At 48.4% G+C, this 14443-nt stretch overlaps 1 protein-coding gene across 2 annotated transcripts in view; it reads left to right on the forward strand.

The window, feature by feature from the left end:
- Nucleotides 1-14443, forward strand: part of ZBTB38 (zinc finger and BTB domain containing 38) — an 89879-nt gene that overhangs the window by 55394 nt on the left and 20042 nt on the right. The window lies entirely within an intron of this gene.

Below are 14443 nucleotides of genomic sequence, written 5' to 3' on the forward strand. Positions count from 1 at the left end.
AGCTATTCCGCCTCCTCTTTTTTCTCCATTTCTTGTCCAGTGCGTGATTTGTATTCTGGTGGGCATGTTTGTAGGATGGCGGGGTCTGTAGGACTATGGAACCAGGTTTCTGTAATAAATAAGAGGTCTAGTTTGTCTGTGGTAATCCAATCTAGTATGTCTACTGAGTTGCTTACTGCTGATCTTACATTGACGTATCCTAGTTGGATTGGGTGATGTGGTTCCAAGGTGGGGTTAGATGTGTTTATTTTTATTAACTGTCTGTTTCTTCGGTGGTTGGATTTGTGGTTGTCACTGTTTTCTTTATTTTGTCGGTGATGTACATATCCGGGGTTTATTCCAGTTGGTTGGTTGTTGTGTCTTTGATCTGGTAGGTTGTTTAAAGGTTGTGCATAGGATTGGTGATATGTAAGTGGGTTGTTGTGGTTATTGTTTGGGCGTGCATTGTGTGTGTGTGAGTGTTATGGGGATTGTGAGTAGTGGGTTGTTGTTGTCTAGGTTGTGGGTTGTGTTTGGGTGTAAGAATATAATCAGACACTGGATGGTTATGAGTATATTGCTGGTGTTCATTTCTATGTGTTGTGCGCTGTGACAAATAGGCATCTGGTGTACATTTGAGCGATACAAAGTTTACAATTGCATTTGAGCTTGGCTACAATTCAAGCGGGTAGTGCTGATATTTTCAATTAAGCTTAGTAACAATTTAATTTAATTTAGAGCTGCAGCAGTTCAGTGCTAGGCAGGCGCAGTGTTGCTTATATTTGTAATTAAGCCAGTCTCTCAGGATCTCCTCTCACCTCCCAAGTCCAATTGCCAGGTCTATTGTCTGCTTTCCAGAGATCCTCCGGTATTCATTCCAAAAGCCATGTGTTAAGTAGTCTCTCGGCGGCCACTTGCCAAAGACTTGTGCAGAAGCTACTGCGTCTTAGGTCTTTTCAGATCCCTCGTGATTCACTTTCAATTTAGCCGGATATACTAAAGCAAACTTGATTTTTCAGTCAAATAGAGCTGCACAAATGGGCGCAAATGCCCTTCTCGCTGACGTGACCCTTGCAGAGTAGTCTTGAAAGCAAAGGATTTTCTGTCCCTCATGGCAGAGAGAGAGGCCGGATTGCAGTGCTCGTAGGACAGCTTGTTAATGACCTTAGTGCAGAATTTTCAGAATCACCGCTCGCGGCCTAGCAGTGCCTTGTCTCCTCGGGCCCACCCGATGTGCCCTCTCCACTCCCAACAGGCCATGCAAGTTGTTTAGCTGCAGCGACTGGGGAATCCAATGCTTGAGAAGACTCACCATCTCCGATTCTTTTATCTGCTCAGTTAGGCCAATGAGTCTTAAATTGATGCAATGGGAGTGATTTTCCAGGTCGTCTATTTTAATTCCAAATTAATTAACATTGTCTGCAAGGCCCCTGTCGGTTCAGCAGCCTCCGTCATGCGGTCTTCTATATTGCTTATTCTCTGTTGCATGTGGTCAAGATCCAGGTGGAAACCATCCAATCTTTCATGCGCGGACTCTGCTCTGTCAAATAAGGCTTGCAATTTCTTGTCCAATGCTGCTTCCACCGCCGCGGTGACCTCCGCTGTGATCTCAGCTGTCCACGCTGAGCATACACTAGAGCAGGGCGAAGACTGCTCTGCACATCCGCAATTTTGGGATCAGTGATCATGCTCCTGTCCTTTTCTTTTTTTCTGCATTTTAGCTGCCATTGTACCCTTCTCCAGCAATTCACCAATACAGCACACTGCCTCAAAGTATAATTATTGACCACCGAGGTTCTAAAGCCACTAAGTACACTTCCAGGCTTGATTAGGGAGTAAGATGAAGGGAAAGTGCAGGAGCTCCACTTCTCAGCGTCTTCACTCCTGCATGGTACCACGTGACCTCTTATTATTTATTCATTTATATAAGTTCAGTACAACCCTATTTATTGCATATTCAGTGTTAGAATAGATAAGACTCCTATTTTATGAAAAGGAAAAATGTTCTTAAAGCAAATGGGAAGGGGGATGTAGTTCTGAATATTAGCTGCAGGTGCAGAACAATCTGGTCCTGGTGGTGAGAGTCAGAATGTACATGGATTGTGTTTGTGGTTTATCAGCTGAACGAAGGTTCAGCAGTTTCAGCTGATCAAGGTAGAAATAAAATTGAAATTCAGTTCTAGAAAAGGCACTTTTGCAGGGTCTGCTGCTTTCTGTTTTGAGTAGCATGTGTCAAATGATTATTGCCATTCTGCACTAGCTGTAGCAGGGCAACTTGGAGTTGTGTCACCTAAAACAGTTGCTTGACTCGTCTGGCTTTGTCTTCCTGTTACTGGTGGTTCCCCTTTTTTATTTCTTCTCTGTCTTTTTATGTTTAGACTTAGGGCCCTGTTTATGTACTTATTAACATTTGTACCTCACATTTTCCTACCTGTGTACAAAAGAAGAGCGGGATTGGGGGTGATTGTGTCTGATGATCTTAAGGTCTCTAAACAAGTAGAAAAAGCACCAGTCAAAGCCAGAAGGATGCTTGGTTGCATAAGGAGAGGGATGACCAGCAGGAAAAAAGAGGTGATAGTGCCATTGTATAAGTCTCTGGTGAGGCCCCACTTAGAGTACTGTGTGCAATTCTGGAGACCACACTACAGAAGGATTGAAACAGGATGGAGTCTGTCCAAAGGGCGTCTACGAAATTGGTAAGCGGTCTCAGTCATAAAACATATATTATTATTATTAATTACATTTGTACCCCGCGCTTTCCCACACATAGCAGGTTCAATGCGGCTTACATAGTAAATAGAATTACAAAGTCTTGAAGGAGAATGTTACAAGTTGTAGTAAACATAGTAGTAGTGGGGTTTTGAGGATATGTAAATTGAGCATGGAGAGGTAAACAAAGATAGGATGAGCAAAAGGAGAAGAGATTGGGAGGGGTAAGGAGTAGGAAGGATGGAGAGGAAGAGATTGAGGAATGAGCAAAGGAGATTGTGAGACATGGTCAAAGGTATAATAATCGTCAGGGCAGGAATCATGTGAGTGGGCTTAAAAAGTTAAGTTGGGTCATTAGGGTAAGCTTTCTTGAAGAGATGGGTCTTCAACATTTTTCTGAATGGTAGATGGTCGTTGATTGTTCGGATGGATCTTGGCAGAGTGTTCCAAATCTGTCTGCCCAAAAAGGAGAAACTGGATGCATAGGAGGTCTTGCATTTAATACCTTTGCAGTTGGGAAGGTGTAAATTGAGGTAAGTACGAGAAGACGATGATCTGTTTCTGGTTGGGAGGTCGATGAGGTTATTCATGTAGTTAGGGGATTCTCCATATGTGATCTTATGAATCAGAGTGTTGGCTTTAAAATTGATTTTTTTCTCTGATGGGGAGCCAATGAAGCTTCTCTCGAAGAGGTGTTGCGCTATCGAATCTTGACTTGCCAAGGATAAGTCTGGCTGCCGTGTTTTGGGTAGTCTGAAGTTTCTTCAGGATTAGGGTCTTACATCCTAAGAAAACACTGTTGCAGTAATCTACGTGCGTGAGTACTGTGGATTGTACTAGGTTCCGAAAGGTGTCCAGGGGAAGGTATGATTTCACTTGTTTCAAAATCCACATCATATTAAACATTTTTTTGTGATGAATGTAGCATGGTTTTTCGAATGATAAATGGTTATCAATCGTTACTCCAAGTATTTTTAGGTTGTCAGATATGGAGAGTTTAACGTTTGGGGTGCTAAGAGTAGTCGGGAGAAGTTGAGAGTATTGAGATGAAAGGACTAGACACTGTGTATTCTCTTTGTTTAATTTCATCTTGAAAGCGTTAGCCCAAGAGTTTAGACTGGTCGTGCATATATTTATTTTATCGGAGATTTCAGATAGATTGGATTTAAAGGGGAAAATATATTTGGTGGCAGCTTAGACCACTGTTCAGTGAGTGTTTGCCTGCCTGATAGTCACTTTGCTGTTGGTAGTTGGCAGAGACCTGTGGTTTAAAAGACAAAACTAAGGTACATTGGTTGCACTGTGTGAGGAAACTGCATGTTTCCGTTCCTTTGTGCATCAAGGGGCCAAAATCAGAAAAGTGTGCTAGGCTTTGGCACCAGTTAGCACAGTTTTAGTGCACAATTTTATGGGTACACAATACAAGAACAAGTCTTGTGCATGAGCTAACCATGTGCAAAGCCTTGTGTACACACCAGTGCACAGCACATTTAAATCCATGCTAATGAAACTGGTTATTCAGCGCAGATGCAAAGAAGTAAACAGAAGAAGGCTGAGCTGAACACCAGGGCTTTAACACAAGGTTTAAGGTGCTGTAAAAGGTTAGCTTGTTCTTTTGCATTCAGCGTTGGTGATGATTTCATGTCTGTTTCTTCTCTTTAGTGTGAGCTTTTAGACCTACAACTTTTTTTCTGGGTTCCACTGAGAATGAGTTAAAGGAACTGAGAGGGAGTTGTGCTGGACTACACACAAAGAATTATACCTGCACCTAGAGTTTGCATGCACATACCTCTTAACGTGTGTTGGAATACTATTCTGTGCATAAGTATTGGTATTACATACATTTTTTATTCACAAAATATTTTCTAGCACATGCAGCTCTGGGTGCTGATTTGTGCGGAAGATATAGCTGCCGATAGTACAGTATGCGCGTGTGTCTGGTGTGCTGTACCATGTTAGCATACGTTATTTGCTCTGAATTATTTGCACAATATTTGATTACTGCATTGGGGATCACAGCTTTGCATAGTCCCTATGTTAGGAAACCATGCACTAAGGAGGGGAATTCTAGAAATTGTACCTAATTGGTGTTAAAAAAAAAAAGCACATGGTTATGCGCGGTTTGTAAAATAGTGCTTAAGCCCAGGGATTGTGCCTATAATGAAAATGGCGCTGTGTCCCCTTATTCTATAATTCTCCGAGGACAAGCAGGCTTCTTGTCTCACTGATGGGTGACGTCCACGGCAGCCCCTCCAATCGGAACTTCACTAGTAAAGGCCTTTGCTAGTCCTCGCGCGCCCATGCGCACCGCGCATGCGCGGCTGTCTTCCCGCCCGAACCGGCTCGTGTTCGTCAGTCTTCTTTTGTCTGCGCTCGGGACAGTCGTGTTTGCCGCCGTTTCGCGCCCCTCAAGTTGCCCCGCGCGTCTTCGCGATTTCGCAAAAAAAAAAAAGACTTCAGTCTTTGTCCCTTCCCGTGTGTCTAGTTTGTTTCCCCGACGTAAGTTTCCTTTCGCTTTCGGGGTAGGCCCTTTTTGTGGCCTCGGTACGGGTTTTTTCTCTCTCCCTTATTTTTGGTGCCCTTCGTCACCATCGCGAATTTGATTTCGCCGGCGTGATTTTTCCGCCCATGTCATCGAAGTCTCCCAGCGGCTTCAAGAAGTGCACCCAGTGCGCCTTGGTAATCTCGCTCACTGTTAGGCCACGCGTTGTGTCTTCAGTGTCTGAGGGCTCCTGTGGTACAGTCCCCCCGAGACCGACCTTCTTCGGCCTCGCCCCGAGGAAGAGACAGCTGGATCGTCGGTACCGGGAAGCTCCAGTGACATGCTTCGTTTGAAAAAATCAAAGAAGCATCCACACCGGTCACCTTCCCGCATCGGTACCGAGAGCTCTGGGTCGCCAAGGGAGTCGGCACCCAGTAGGCATCGGCACCGGGAGGACCGTTCACCCTCTGTTCAGGAGGTGTCGATGCGCTCCACCTTGGACAGCCTGGAACAGCCTCCACGCCCGGAACAGACTCTGACCTCGACGCCTGCATCGGCTTCCATGTCTTTCTCCACAGCCGCTCTGCACGAGAGTCTCCGGGCCGTTCTCCCGGAGATCCTGGGAGAGCTGTTGCACCCTTCCCCTCCGGTACCGGGGGTGCTTGCGTCACCGGTACTGTCGAGTGAGGCGCCGGCTGGCCCCTTGCCCGGGGTGAGGTCTTCGACATCGGTACCGACTGCGGCCGCCTCCCAGGAAGGCTCCCCGACGACGTCGGCGGAGGGAGCTTCGCCGGTGCTGGCGAGGGAGTCTACCGCTCGACGCTCCCACCGTGGCCGTGTTTCCACGGAGTCGAGTCGGGCACAGCTTCAGACACAGGTTCATGAACTTGTGTCTGATACCGATGGTGAGGCCTCGTGGGAGGAGGAGGAGGACATCAGATATTTCTCTGACGAGGAGTCTGATGGCCTTCCTTCTGATCCCACTCCCTCCCTGAAGGCAGCTTTCTCCTCCCGAGAGTCTGTCTTTTGCGGCCTTTGTCCGGGAGATGTCTACAGCCATCCCCTTCCCTGTGGTCGTGGAGGATGAGCCCAGAGCTGAAATGTTGAGCTCTTGGACTATCCTTCTCCACCTAAGGAAGCGTCCACAGTACCCATGCATCATGTCCTAAAAAAGACATTGCTGGCGAACTGGACCAAGCCTTTAACTAATCCCACATTCCCAAGAAGATCGAGTCCCAGTACCGGATTCATGGGGACCCAGAGCTGATGCGCACTCAGTTTCCTCACGACTCTGGTGTGGTGGATCTGGCCCTAAAGAAGGCTAAGAGTTCTAGGGAGCATGCTTCGGCGCCCCCGGGCAAAGACTCTAGAACCTTAGACTCCTTTGGGAGGAAGGCCTACCATTCTTCTATGCTCGTGGCCAAGATTCAGTCCTACCAGCTCTACACGAGCATCCATATGCGGAACAATGTGCGGCAGTAGGCAGGCTTGGTGGACAAGCTCCCTCCTGAGCAAGCCAAGCCATTTCAGGAGGTGGTCAGGCAGCTGAAGGCGTGCAGAAAATTCCTGGCCAGAGGGGTATATGTTACCTTTGATGTTGCGTCCAGGGCCGCTGCTCAAGGTGTGGTGATGCGCAGACTCTCATGGCTGCGTGCCTCGACCTGAAGAATAGGATCCAGCAGCGGATTGCGGATCCCCTTGCCGAGCGGACAACATTTTTGGAGAGAAAGTCGAACAGGTGGTAGAGCAGCTCCACCAGCGGGATACCGCTTTCGACAAGTTCTCCTGCCGGCAGCCTTCAGCATCTACCTCCTCAGGTAGACGTTTTATGGGGGAAGGAAGACTGTTCCCTACTCTTCTGGTAAGCGTAGGTACAATCCTCCTTCTCGACAGCCTGCAGCCCAGGCTAAGCCCCAGCGCGCTCGCTCTCGTCAGCAGCGTGCGCCTCAGCAAGGCTCCACGGCTCTCCCAGCAAAAGCAGGGGGCGAGCTTTTGACTGGCTCCAGCAGAGCATAGTCGACATCAATGTGTCAGTGCCCGGGCGATCTGCTGGTCGGGGGGAGGTTGAAAGCTTTTCACCAAAGGTGGCCTCTTGTAACCTCCGACCGTTGGGTTCTTCAAATAGTCCGCAAGGATACACCCTCAATTTGGCCTCAAAACCTCCAAATTGCCCACCGGGAGCTCAATCCTACAACTTCCAGCACAAGCAGGTACTTGCAGAGGAACTCTCCGCCCTTCTCAGCGCCGTGCCATCCGGGCAAGAAGGGCTGGGATTCTATTCCAGTTCCTTGTGGAAAAGAAAACAGGGGGGATGTCCCATCCTAGACCTAAGGCCCCTGAACAATATCTGGTCAAGGAAAAGTTCAGGATGCTTTCCCTGGGCATCCTGCTTCCCATGATTCAGGAAACGATGTGGCTATGCTCTCTGGACTTGAAGGACGCCTACACTCACATCCCGATACTGCCAGCTCACAGGCAGTATCTTGCGATTTCAGCTGGGCACACGTCACTTCCAGTACTGTGTGCTACCCTTTGGGCTCGCCTCTGTAGTTGCAGCGGCGCTTCGCAGGCTGGGAGTGCACGTGTTCCCCTATCTCGACGATTGGCTGGTGAAGAACACATCCGAGACAGGAGCTCTACAGTCCATGCAGATGACTATTCGCCTCCTGGAGCTACTGGGGTTTGTGATAAATTATCCAAAGTCCCACCTTCTCCCAGTGCAAAGACTCGAATTCATTGGAGCTCTGCTGGATTCTCGGATGGCTCGTGCCTATCTCCCAGAGATAGAGAACCAACAACTTGTTGTCCCTCGTCTCTCAGGTGCGAGCGTCACAGCTCGGCAGATGTTGAGATTGCTTGGCCACATGGCCTCCACAGTTCATGTGACTCCCATGGCCCGCCTTCACATGCGATCTGCTCAATGGACCATAGCTTCCCAGTGGTTTCAAGCTGCTGGGGATCTAGAAGATGTGATCCACCCTGTCCACGAGTTTTCTCAAATCCCTGTATTGGTGGACGATTTGGTCCAATTTGACTCTGGGACGCCCTTTCCAAATTCCTCAGCCACAAAAAGTGCTGACTACGGATGTGTCTCTCCTGGGGTGGGGGGCTCATGTCGATGGGCTTCACACCCAGGGAAGCTGGTCCCTCCAGGAACGCGATCTGCAGATCAATCTCCTGGAGTTACGAGCGGTCTGGAACGCTCGGAAGGCTTTCAGAGATCGGCTGTCCCATCAAATTATCCAAATTCAGACAGACATCCAGGTTGCCATGTATTACATCAACAAGCAGGGGGGCACCGGATCTCGCCCCTGTGTCAGGAAGCCGTCAGCATGTGGCTCTGGGCTCGCCGTTACGGCATGTGGCTCCAAGCCACATATCTGGCAGGCGTAAATAACAGTCTGGCCGACAGGTTGAGCAAGGATTATGCAACCTCACGAGTGGTCGCTCAACTCCAGAGTAGTGCGCCAGATCTTCCAGGTGTGGGGCACCCCCTTGGTAGATCTCTTCGCATCTCGAGCCAACCACAAGGTCCCTCAGTTCTGTTCCAGACTTCAGGCCCACGGCAGACTGGTATCGAATGCCTTCCTACTGGATTGGGGGAAGGCCTGCTATATGCTTATCCTCCCATACCTCTGGTGGGGAAGACTTTGTTGAACTCAAGCAAGACCGAGGCACCATGATTCTGATTGCTCCTTTTTGGCCGCGTCAGATCTGGTTCCCTCTTCTTCTGGAGTTGTCCTCCGAAGAACCGTGGAGATTTGGAGTGTTTTCCGACCCTCATCACACAGGACGAAGAGGCGCTTCTGCATCCCAACCTCCGGTCTTTGGCTCTCACGGCCTGGATGTTGAGAGCGTAGACTTTGCCTCTTTGGGTCTGTCAGAGGGTGTCTCCTGTATCTTGCTTGCTTCCAGAAAGATTCCACTAAGAGGAGTTACTTCTTTTTATGGAGGAGGTTTGCCGTCTCTGTCCTACACAGACCCTGCTTGACTACCTTCTGCACTTGTCTGAGTCTGGTCTCAAGACCAACTCTGTAAGGGTTCACCTTAGCGCAATCAGTGCATACCATTACCGTGTGGAAGGTAAGCCGATCTCAGGACAGCCTTTAGTTGTTTGCCTTCATGAGAGGTTGCTTTTGTCAAAGTTCCCTGTCAAACCTCCTACTCTGTCATGGGATCTCAATGTTGTTCTCACCCAGCTGATGAAACCTCCTTTTGAGCCACTGAACTCCTGCCATCTGAAGTACTTGACCTGGAAGGTCATTTTCTTGGTGACAGTTACTTCAGCTCGTAGAGTCAGTGAGCTTCAGGCCCTGGTAGCCCAGGCCCCTTACACCAAATTTCATCATAACAGAGTAGTCCTCCGCACTCACCCTAAGTTTCTTGGCCGAAGGTAGTGTCGGAGTTCCATCTGAACCAGTCAATTGTCTTGCCAACATTTTTTCCCTGTCCTCATTCCTGCCCTGCTGAACGTCAGCTGCACCACATTAGACTGCAAAGAGCATTGGCCTTCTATCTGGAGCGGACACAGCCCAACAGACAGTCCGCCCAATTGTTTGTTTCTTTGATCCCAACAGGAGGGGAGTGGCTGTAGGGAAACGCACCATATCCAATTGGCTAGCAGATTGCATTTCCTTCACTTACGCCCAGGCTGGGCTGGCTCTTGAGGGTCATGTCACGGCTCACAATGTCAGAGCCATGGCTGCGTCAGTGGCCCACTTGAAGTCAGCCACTATTGAAGAGATCTGCAAAGCTGCGACTGGTCATCTGTCCACACATTCACATCTCATTATTGCCTGCAGCAGGATACCCGACGCGACAGTCGGTTCGAGCAGTCAGTGCTTCAGAATCTGTTCGGGTTTAGAATCCAACTCCACCCCCCTAGGCCCATTCTGTTCCAGGCTACACTCTCTGTTAGTTGGATAGTTGTTAGGTCAATCTCAGTTATGTCCTCGCCGTGGCGAGGCCAATTGACCATGTTGTTGCTTTGAGTGAGCCTGGGGCTAGGGATAGCCCATCAGTGAGAACAAGCAGCCTGCTTGTCCTCGGAGAAAGCGAATGCTACATACCTGTAGAAGGTATTCTCCGAGGACAGCAGGCTGATTGTTCTCACAAACCCACCCGCCTCCCCTTTGGAGTTGTGTCTTCCTTGTCTTTGTCTTGCTACATACGGGACTGACGAATACGAGCCGGTTCGGGCGGGAAGACTGCCACGCATGCGCGGTGCGCATGGGCGCGCGAGGACTAGCAAAGGCCTTTGCTAGTGAAGTTTCCGATTGGAGGGGCTGCCGTGGACGTCACCCATCAGTGAGAACAATCAGCCTGCTGTCCTCGGAGAATACCTTCTACAGGTATGTAGCATTCGCTTTACTCAAGTAACTAAAAGTCATGCCCCCCCCCCCATCCACCCATGGCCCCCCTGTTTCCACACCCCTTTTTCTGACTCGCACATAAATGTTGAATCTAATTAGTGCCAGCAATTATTTGTTAAGAAGCCAATTAGTGCTAATTATCTTCAGTTAAAATGCTACACAAATTGGGCATGTGCCCAAATTTGCTCACGCATTTTTAGTGCATTTTATAGAATTAGGGAGTATTTATCAGCACACCACTAACGCAAGTTTTCTGCATCAACCTTCCAAGTTTCTTTCTTTTGATACCAAAATTTTATCAGGCTACTGAACATCTTAGTGAGAGTTAACATTAAGAGAAAATCACATTTAAAAGGATGCATCTTTGCTACATTGTTTTGTTCTTTACCCTATACTAGGGTAATTTTCAAAGATTTGTCACCTGTTTCATGGGTAGGAATAGAGGTAACCACATAAAGTTGGCTGTGTGAAGGTACTTGGGTTTTCAGCCACTTGAAAGCACTATGTGTGTTCTTTTGCCACATAAAAAAGGTTTTTAGATATGATTGTATTTGGCTAAACTGAGCAAAAAGGAAGAAGGGATGAGTAAACTTATATGTGGTGGTATTGTTGTATTTATGATCATCACTAACCTGTGATGTTAAGTTTCACCATTGCTGTTCACCATTATGAGGCCATAGCACAGTTGGATTAAGTATTCTGTTTTAAAGCAAGGAAGTAAGGGGCCGATATTCAGACTGGGGGAGGGAGCCAGGCTAACTCCCACAGTCAGCCCGGATATTCGATGCTGTGCCATTTCCGGTTACCGGCATTGAATAGCCAGTTTAAAGTTAGCCAGCTAAGCTGATATTCAAAGATAGCTGGTTAACTTTAAACCGGCTAAACATATAGCAGCTATTCAAATGGCCCAATGTGGCCACTTATAATCCTTGCTCAAAGCCCACCTCTTCAATGTCGCCTTCGGCACCTAACCACTACACCTCTATTCAGGAAATCTTGACTGCCTCAACTTGACATTTCGTCCTTTAGATTGTGAGCTCCTTCGAGCAGGTCCTTCTTTGTTAAACTGTGCAGCGCTGCGTAACCCTAGTAGCGCTCTAGAAATGTTGAGTAGTAGTAGTTATAACCGGATATGGATTGAATATTGGGGATCGTTGCGATTGTAACTGGTTATCTCCTAGGCGCTACCTGGGAATATTCAGCAGGGGATAACGGTCTATCCCCCGCTGAATATCACCGGATAGCTGGTTAAGTGCCATTTACCAGCCTGGACGGTTAAATGTTTTTGAATGTCGGGGGGGGGGGGGGGGGGGTAAGAACAGAATTCTGTTAGTAAGATCAGAATTCTGTTAGTATGGTAGAGCAGAGTTCAGCATGGATAAAATATTTTGGCAGGGCAGAACTGTAGATATAAATAGTGCCAGTCTTGAATGCCTGTATGATGTAAACCGCATGCTGGGTTCAGAATAGCCAACTGTCTTATGGCTATTTTTCAGTTGTGAATAAGAAGTTTGATATAACAAATGTTATTGCAAACATCTCCCAAATTAGACTATTACTGAAGGGCCTATTTACAAAGCTGCAAAAGTTTTGCAATTGTCATGTGTTAACTGCAAACCTTTACCTCCATTAGCTGTGAAAGCTCTGTGGTAATTATTGAGGATATTCCCAGTACTTGGAGGAAGGCAGTTGTGACCCTAACACGGGGGAAAGGTCTCTACTTCACATTAAAGGCACGGCTGCTAATGCAGAATGCAGTTAGCTGCAACCTCTGGTAGGGTAGTTAACTACTTGTGTTAATGGCCAAGTTAGCAGTTAACCTGTGGTAGCAAGTTGTACGTTAATTGCAAGGCATGGTCCCTGCCCTTCCACACTCCTTAATACAAATTTCCACATGCGAACATCCCATATAATAATTCTCACCACCAACGTTCTAAATTGGGACTGCCTGTGTCCGTGGCTCCTGGAGTTGCTGAGCTAGGCTCAGTAGCCAGGATGATGTCACTCACAGCTGATTCCCAGGCAGGGGGAGGAGTAGGGAAACATGCGGAGGCATTTCCCTACTCCTCCCCTGCCTGGGAATCAACTGTCAGTGCGCCGCTTCCTGCCACTTCCGAGCAAGTGGCAGGGAGCGGCGCATCAAAAAACTACAAGCGTGGCACCACAGAACCCCCCCCCTCGGCGCATCACCCAAGCCTTCCCCGGCACATCAAACACCCCCACCCGAAGCACATCACCCCCCCCCCATCAACCCCCTCGCCACCCACAGCTGCCACTGGTAACGCTGTCCAGCCGCTGCTGCTTCTCCTGTTGAGCAGCAGCGGCCGCTACAAAAAGAAAAAAAAACCATAAATGTTTTTAAACCTAGCCCAAATCATTCGCAAATGCCTGAGTCTTAAAACGCAGTCTCTGCAGCCATTCCTCCTCTCGCCTCCATGTCACTGCCCCTGGAGGTAAACTGCCCCGGGAGTAAGACCCCGGAGGAGCGCAGCGACGTGACAGGCGAGAGGAGGAGCGGCTGCAGAGACTGCGTTTTAAGACTCGGGCATTGCGAATGATTTGGGCTGGGGTTTAAAAACATTTATCGCTTTTTTTCTTTTGTAGCGGCCCGCTGCTGCTCAACAGGAGAAGCAGCAGCGGCCGGACAGCGTTACCACTGGCAGCTGCGGGTGGTGAGGGGGTTTGATGCACCAGGGGGGGAGGGGAGGGTCGCTGGACATGGGAAGCTGGAGGGGGGGAGGAGAGGGGTCGCTGGACATGGATGGCTGGAGGGGGGGCAGGGGAGAGGGAGGTGGGGAGGGATGTGCCTGGAGGAGGGGGTGCTCTGTCCCGGGTGGCAACCAAGGTAGGTATGCCACTGGCCAGCACCTGTAGCAGGAGCAACCCTATTACAAAGAAACATTGAAAACTGAAACTTACAATTCACACGTGTAAGTGTCAATACTATGTAAGTTGGTATTTCAAAACTTAACACATATACATTCGCCATTTTGCAAACCTACCTGTATATATGACATTAATTTACAACAGAAACTGATATCCTTATTTGTTCTCAATTTGGATAGTGAAATAAGGAACAGGGGACTAAAGGGCAGAGCTCCTTTAATCTCTCCTGTTAAGGGATGCCTCAAAGAAGTATTTATTACAAACATATATGTGCAAGGGAACAACTGTAAATCTGTCACGTCTGTGGCCGTGACCACCCTCAGACTTACCTTATTTCTGGAGGTCAGCTTCTAAGCTGGCTTCTGCCTATCCTTTCTGGAGTAGTTTTCCTTCTGTGTGCTGGCTGCTTCCAGCATGGCTGTAATTACTCCACTCTACTGCACCTGGGGGTGCTGCCTGAGTTAGCTCTACCTCTGTCTCCAGCCTGGCTCTGTTTGCTCCTCTGTGCTGCACCTAGGTATTCTAAGTCTCTCTATGTTCTGTGTGTGCTCTGCCTGCTCCTTGGTTGTGCTCCTCTCACCTGCTGGTGGCCAGAGCCAGTGGCTGCCATAGTTTGTCTTGCTGTTCCTACCCATTCCAGACTTTAGCTCAGTCCGGTCCGGTTCTTTCAGACCGCCGGACTTGTCTCTCTTGTTTGTGCCTGGACAGCCTCTGTAGTTGCTTACTGATGGCTGCAGCTGCTCCTCAGGTGTTGAAGGGCTTTATTAATCACTTAGAGACCACAGCCTTTGCCTTTGCATCGTCTAAGGTCCCTGGTATGTTAGAGTGCTCTGTGCACTGCTACCTTGTCCAGTTCAGTGTGAGTTCTAGCTTGTTACTAGTAGCTTGGGCATAGCTTTTCTTGTTGGCTTGTGTACAGCTTTACTAGTTCTCCTGTGTGTTGTGTTGTGTGAGTTCCTAGCGTGTGACTAGTTAGCTTGGGCATAGCTTTGCTTGTTAGTTTGTGTACAGCTTT

This window comes from Microcaecilia unicolor, chromosome 10, assembly GCF_901765095.1.
Source record: "Microcaecilia unicolor chromosome 10, aMicUni1.1, whole genome shotgun sequence".
Classification (NCBI taxonomy): Eukaryota; Metazoa; Chordata; class Amphibia; order Gymnophiona; family Siphonopidae; genus Microcaecilia; species Microcaecilia unicolor.